Source organism: Lepus europaeus, chromosome 7 (genome assembly GCF_033115175.1).
Source record: "Lepus europaeus isolate LE1 chromosome 7, mLepTim1.pri, whole genome shotgun sequence".
NCBI lineage: Eukaryota > Metazoa > Chordata > Mammalia > Lagomorpha > Leporidae > Lepus > Lepus europaeus.
In genome coordinates, this window is record NC_084833.1 from 52129571 (window position 1) to 52137011 (window position 7441).

Sequence of the window (7441 nt, forward strand, 5' to 3'; positions counted from 1 at the left end):
TCTTAGTGAGTGACCTCAGCCACTTCTTGCCTTCCAAATTCAATAGAGGGTAAGGCTGGGTCTTTGTGTCCAACTCCAGCAACAAAGAGCACTTTCTCCCCACCGCTGTCCTCAGAGGGAGCCAGGATTTCTGTGCCTCCTCAGGACCGTGAGAGTCCAGCCCTGCTGGGTTTTATGTCCCATCTCAGGCATAAAGCTCGCTCCCTGCTGAGCTCACAACTCTCCTTAGTGACTCGCCTTAAGAGCCCCCTACTAATGTCTTATTCTGCACCTAGACCCAGGTGGCTCAGGAATCGCTGGCCTTATTTTTGCTCAACCTTGGGAAGCCCTGCATGGGTACATGTAACATCTCTTCTCAGTATGTGAATCCTCACCACCCCGGTCCTCGACTTCAGGGCTTCTTTGCTGAAACAGTGGGTCGACAGGACGAGCTCCGTTGCGCACCATTTCACTCTCAAATCCAACGCCTCAGCAAGGATAGGCTGGTGGTAACACCCAGCCAGACCGCCTCCTTGGGTGACACGCAGGCTTGCCACGGCTGGGACACGTGTCTGGGACAGCCATTGCTGTCAGTATCCTCCTGAGTACCGCACTGATCCCAGACGCCGCTGCCAGACTTCTCAACCACATAGGTTTTGGGATGCCATTGTTCTAGCAGTTTCTATCCGTCATTGCTGTCTCGCCATAGCTATGGCAGGGCTGTAGCCCTCTATGATGAATGCATATGCACCTTCTTGGGTTTAGCCAGAAAAAGAAAAGGAGCAACGTCCCGGGCTGAATGCTGCCTCCGCTCTGCTCGCCAGCTCCTTGGAAATCAGCCACGGCAAGGCTGTTTCTCATTTCACCTTCCCAAACCCCCTCAGCTGCAGCACCTGTGTGACACTCCCTTCCCCCGCCGCCTGCCCTGCGGGAGTTTTGTTGATCAAATATTGCATGCTCACTTTTCCACAGGTCACAGAACTTTTGCTTTTCTTTCTGTCTTGTCCTCCTCATTTGCTTCTAATTTGATCATATTTTTAGGGCTTTATTTTCTTCCGTTTTCTCACCAGTATCTCTGTTATACGGGGCTCCTGAAGACTGTAGCCATCTCTTAGCTCTAAATAAAACACAAAATGGTTGAATCTGTGAGTCCAATTGCTCTGTGGTCTTGCTTCCTCCTGATGGACAGGGGACTCCGTGCCCAAGTCACTTTGGCAAAGGCTGTTGATGTTCACCCTGTAACCCCTCTACCCCTTCCATCTCCATGCCTGTCAGCCTCTCCCATTGGCGGCACCTGGCCCCGTGCCTGCTAACCAGCTGCTAACAATCAGCACCTTCCCTTTCCCCGGGAGCAGCTCTTAACCAACAACCGAGGGGAGTGGCGACTAAAGAGCCCATTTTGCTTGCTCCTTTGCTAGGGGAACCCAAGCCAAGAAAGTTTCCTGAGCAAGAAATTGACATACCATGGACAGATTGACAGGACCAACACACTCCAAGCCAGGACAGAGCAGCCTTCCCAGGCAGGTGCCAAGTCTCGATCTCACGTCTCAGCGGAAAGCTGTGCCTGAGCAGAAGTCCCCTCCCCAACCCCCCGTTCCTCTTCCTCCTCCTTCCTTTCCTATTCTTTCACCTGTCCCCTCTCTGCTCTGCTGCTCCTCCTGTTACAGTTCCACCTGAGGCTCCCAGCTTGGCGGCCAGCTGGCAGGAGTGACCGCCTCCCCGCTCCAGCCCTGTGCGTGGTCCTCGCACGCAGCCACTACGCCACCATCCGTGGGTCCACCCCAGCGTGCCAACCATTGTCTCAGGGCTTTGAGAAGAAAGTCAGCAAAGATGATTCCCGGATGAAAGAGCCTGGTGCTAGGAACTGGGTCCAAAGCGAAACTCAGGCTTCCTTCTGAGTCTCTTATTGGATAATAGGAAGCTTCTCTGTTGGCTGTGTCAAGAAGGCGAATCAGCCAGAGTGACTCAAGGGCTTCAGAAGAGGCCCCGTGTGGTGGTGCCAGGGCCGAGAGGAGGCGTCACCTCACCCCATGGGTGCATGAGGCTCTGCAGGACCCTGGCAGGTCCTGCAAGAGAGGAAGCGCCTGTCCCCGCAGCAAAGCCACTCCCATGCAGACCCGCAGGGGCTGCCTGGACCGGGCTGCTGCAGCCAGGAGTAGAGGGATCGAGGGGAGGCTGACGCACTTCCACCTGAGCCACTCCCCACCAAGCAGGTGCTGTCAGAGGCCCACGCCTTGCTCGGACTCTAGGCTGACTCTGGCTTCTGCTCCAAACGTGAGGCTGGAGCCGGAGTGTGGGGTGAGGCTGGGACCAGGGCGGGAGTGTCACCCCTGTCCCCGTCTACACTGGGTGGCTCCGAACACAGCTGCCCTCGGAGCTCTGTAGCCAGAGGGACGCCCGGCCTGCACATTTTGCCAACACACTGGAATCTTCTCTACCAAGCAGCACGATTTATTTGTATGTCTTCACCGAGGGCAATTATTTTTTAGCACCTTGCGGGGAATGCTGGGTGATGTCATCACAGGGCAGAGCCTACAAGTGAGGGTCCCCTTCTCTCGGTCTCTCCCAGCACCTTCACACAGACATCAGGAGCCTGTCTGTCTGTCTTGTGCTCTTGAGAGCCCCAACTTTGCCCAGAAAACCCCTCCAGCATGACAGGTGAAAGGCACTTCCCTTTTGAAGAGAAAAAAGGGTTTCTTTATGAGAGAGAGCAAGGTCACTTGGGCTCTCCTGCCTTGTGAGTGAACAACAAGGAGAATATATCTTAGACTTCCAGATGTGGACAGCTGTAGGGAGAGGGGAAGGGGAGGCCAGGAAAAGAAGAAGGACAGCAGCAGGGCCCTGGGAACACAGGACGTGAATGAAGGGAAATTGAGGAGGGAAACAGAAACCAAGGGGAGAGGCATTGGGGCGAGTCTCCTGGGGACAGACAGAGCAGAAGCAGGGGGAGAGGGGCAGGCTGAGGGCGCAGCCCCCTCCCAGGCCTCCTGTTCTGCTTCTCCACACTCAACAGGTTCTCTAAGATGGCACCAGTCTGACTTCTCCCACCTCCTCACCCCACCTCCACCCCTCTCCACCAGCCCTCTGGATCCTGCTCCCACTGACCCTGCAAGGCTTCTAGGGACCCGATTACGGCCACTTCCCCAGGACTTGCCCTTTGATCAGTCCCAGATTAGACCACAGGGCCCCTCCCCACTCCCGTGCTCAGACGCCCACCCTAGCTTGGGACACAGCTCTTGCCTCTCGGCGTTGTTCTGCCTGGAACCTGGCAGCAGGGATGACCACCATCAGGCTGCTGCCTCCCTGGATCCCTGGGCGGGTGGGCTCAGTATGAGAGGCCAGAGGAGTGGAGGACTCCCTGGGAGGGACAGAGCGCCACAGAGGTGGGATTGTCAGCTGGGCTCCCCAGCTCTGCTGTCCCTTTCTCTGTCCTCGCTGCCCTGCCAACTGAACGACATTTTCCCATGAACGACATTTCTGCACCTGACGGTTCCTTTGCACGCTGTCATTGTCTCTTCTCTTGCTCGTGCAACCATCGCCCCCCGCAGAGGACCCCCCAAGCCATGCTCTCTAAGGCTTCAGGCCAGCCTTGTCTGCCCTGTACCTCGGTGGCGCATCAGATGCTCACACCCGGGAGGAGATGGACACAATGCCTCACCTTGCCCTCCGCCCAGATCTCTGTCCTAGAAAGGTGGAAGAATCATGAGTCCTGGGGGGAGACAGGCTCGGCTGCAAGTCCTAGCAACGCTGTGGGTGCATCATCGCTTTGCAGCAACCTCTCTGCCTCAGTTTGTCCACCCACAGAATGGACACCTCACTGAGAAACAGCACAAGGACTCACCGTGAAGAAATACTGAGTGATGAGGCCGAGCAGGTGCGTCTGGGACTGGCGATGGCGCAGACATTTCCCATGTGCCAGTAACTGCAGGTGCTCAGGAGGACGACACTGCCACTGGTGGGGTGGCAGGCCTGGTTCTGGCAAGGGGGCAGAATAGCATGGAGGTTCAGAGCACAGACTCAGTGAGCCAGATCTCAACGTTATTCCCCACCAGCTGTGTTATTCTGGGTGAGTAACTTAATCTCCCTGTGCCTCGATTTTCTTGCCTGTAAAGTGGGAATGACAGTAGTGCTCTTCTTCAAGGAGTTGTTGCGAGGATTGGATCAGACAAGTTCGTGCGGGCTGCTTACAGCAGTGTGGCATAAAGAAGTGTTCTACGAAGATCTTATCGAACAGCTGCTATGTTGGCGACAGGTGACATCGTTGATCCATGTTCATTTTTGCTCAGGAGGCAGAAGGGGACCTGTGGCTTCTAGAAAGCCAGAGGCCCGAGGACAGAGCTCTCTGCACCTCACGCCAGGCCTCGCTCCCCTCTCTCTTGTCCCATAATCATCTCCTGCCGAAGGGAGACCAGGCAGGCATTCTCCTTTCTCCCCGGCCTTGGAGCCCTGGGGGGAGCCACTGTCTGTGGCCTCACCTGCACCCGGACCAGTGACATCACCAGGCAAGACAGGCGTGCTCGTGCTGGCAAGGGGATGACGTGAGGGAGGGATGGAACGTGCCTCTGGGCCTCGCTCCCGTGTCCTTTGATGTGGCCATGGCATCTCCAGGTGACTCAGCCGTGTGGCATCGGGGTCACTCCCAGCACTATAACCAGGCGTGGGGGAGGGAGAGTCAGGGCCTGGTGAGGGAAAGAGAAGAGGAGGGAGGGGCTGGGGTCGGGGAGCTGAGGATGGGATGGCGCAGGGGCCCCTGCCCTGCGGGCGAGGCTGGCCTTGCCGCTCAGACGATGTTTGTAAAGCCCACATCTGACAAGGGATTACTCTGCAAAATAGGTAAGAAATCTAACAGCAGAACTCCAGAAAAAATGTGATTGTAAAATAGGGAAAGGACCTGAAAAGGCACTTCGTAAGGGAAGACACACATGGCCAACAGGGGTATGAAAAGTGCTGAACACCGCTCATCATCAGGGAAAGGCGAACTGGAACCAGCACGCTCCCTCACTGCTCACCGGCTGGGATGGCTGTCACCAGAGACTGGAGGCAACAAGGGTGGACACGGCGTGGGGAATAGGAGCCCTTGTACAGTGTTGGAGAGAATGTGAATTAGCAAAGCCATTATGGGAAGTGATACAGAGATCATTCAAAAAACTAAAACCGCCACTCACAATAACCCAGCAATCCCACTTCTGATGTACAGCCAAAGGAAATGTTCTGAGAATCCCAAAGAGACAGCTGCATGTCCGTGTCCATTAACAGCCAAGATGTAGACTGCACCTAAGTGTCCATCAACAGGTGGAGAGATAAGAAAACATACGTGTCCATCAACAGATGGACACACGAGCATATCTGCACCCACAGTGGAATATTATTCAGCCTTAAAAGAGAAGACACCAGCATTTGCAGCAACACGGATGGGCTAGGAGGAGGACATTATATTAAGTGAAATAAGCCAGGTGCAGAAAGACACTTGCCACCAAATCTCACTGACACGTGCAATCTAAAGATGCCAATCTCATAGTCGTGGACTGGTGGCAGCCACGGGCTAGGGACAGGGTAGGAGAGAGGGAACAGTGTTGATTAAAGGCTCCAAAGCTTCAGTTACACAGGAGGAGTAATTCCTGGAGACCTTATGTACAACGCGGTGACTACAGCTAATGCCACTGCACTGTCACTGGAAATTTAGGAGAGTAGATCTTCCGTGTTCTCACCACGCACACAGTAATGAAGTGAGATGAGAAACACGGTCATTAGCTCCATTGTCCCAATCATCTTACGGTATGTACATATGTACTCCTTAGATTTACACATTTTTTAAAGAAAGATTTATTTGAAAAATGGAGTGACACAGAGAGACAGACAGAGAGCATCTTGCATCTACTAGTACCCTCCTCAAATGGCCAGAATAGTTGGGGCCGGGCCAGGCAGAAATCAGGAGCCTGGAACTCTATCTGGGTCTCCCATGTGGGTGGCAGGGGCCCAAGCACTTGGGCCATGCTCCACTGCCTTCATAGACACATCAGCAGGAAGGTGGGTCAGAAGCAGAGCACTTGCAGTTTTTTGAGGTAGAGAGACCAGCAAATAAAGGAGCATGGCGGCCTGGGTGGTGACAAGGCCTCGGTCTGTGCCACTGGCATTGCCCGTGCAGTCTAGGCCTGGAGAGGGTTCAAGATGACCAGTGAAGAACCCTTTCCCGGAAAGATCTGACTAAGTGAAACAGACTTCAAAGTTATGGCATGAGATGAATTAATTCTAAGATAGAAACAGTACGAAGCTTATGTCCAAGCTTTGGAGGCCAAGAATACAGATCTTAACTCAAATGATGTAACTGGCTTAAGGGAGTCTGGAGAAAAACTAAAACAACAACAGCAGGAGTCTGCACGGGGAGAAAACATCCTTGAAATGCGACTAGCAACCAAGGAACAAGAAATGCGAGCATGCACTACTCAAATCCAGTACCTCAAGACGCACCAGCAGCCAAGTGTTGCCCAACTGAGCTCAACAATGGTAAACCCAGCGATCAACTTGCTTTTCCTAAAAATGAAAGGTGAACTGGAACAGACAAAAGACAAAGTGGAAGAAGCCAAAAATGAACGGGAGTGCCTGCAAGGTTATTCCTGACGGGTAAACAAATCATACTCCCCAGTCAAGACTTCCCTGACTGCCCCACTATGAGAAAGCTGTGGTGGGAAAGCCAAATACTTGTTTCCTCACCAAGACTCAAACTTTTTGAGCCAAAAAAAAAAAAGAAAGAAAGAAAGAAAAAAAAAAAAGCCACATTCTTACACCGTCCAGCTTGCAATGGCTAAATGTAAAACGTACCAGATGAGCCTGTGCGTCGGCTTTGCTCTCTTCCCCTTCCTCTTGCCCCAGAGGCCTGATGCCGTTGGACTATTCCAAAGAAGCAGCCACCTCCGAAAAATTCCCCTTCTAAAACATGCAGACTCTTGAGGAATGTTTGAAGAAAATAGAGGGAGAAACAGAAGTCTTAAGTCTGAGGCACACTGTGTCTGCAGGCCGTTTGGAGGGATGAAAACCTAGAGCCTTGCATCATGAATTGAGCATGTAAAATTCCAGTAAAATGTAAAAACGGACTACTCATTACTCTCTTTTTTTTTTTATTTGACAGATAGAGTGAAACAGTGAGAGAGAGAGACAGAGAGAAAGGTCTTCCTTTTCCGTTAGTTCACCCCTCAAATGGCCAACATGGCCGGCGCTGTGCCGATCCAAAGCCAGGAGCCAGGTGATTCTTCCTGGTCTCCCAAGTGGGTGCAGGGGCCCAAACACTTGGGCTATCCTCCACTGCACTCCCGGGCCACAACAGAGAGCTGGACTGGAAGAGGGGCAACCAGGGCAGAATCCGGCGCCCATATGGGATGCCGGCACCGCAGGCGAAGGATTAACCAAGTGAGCCACGGCGTCGGCCCTACTATTCATCATTCCTAACCTTGAGCACAGCAACTTA

The 7441-nt window shown here is 53.3% G+C and overlaps 1 pseudogene; it reads left to right on the forward strand.

The window, feature by feature from the left end:
- Positions 1-6147: 6147 nt before the first annotated feature.
- Positions 6148-6910, forward strand: LOC133764429 (pre-mRNA-splicing regulator WTAP-like; annotated as a pseudogene).
- The last annotated feature ends 531 nt before the right edge of the window (positions 6911-7441 follow it).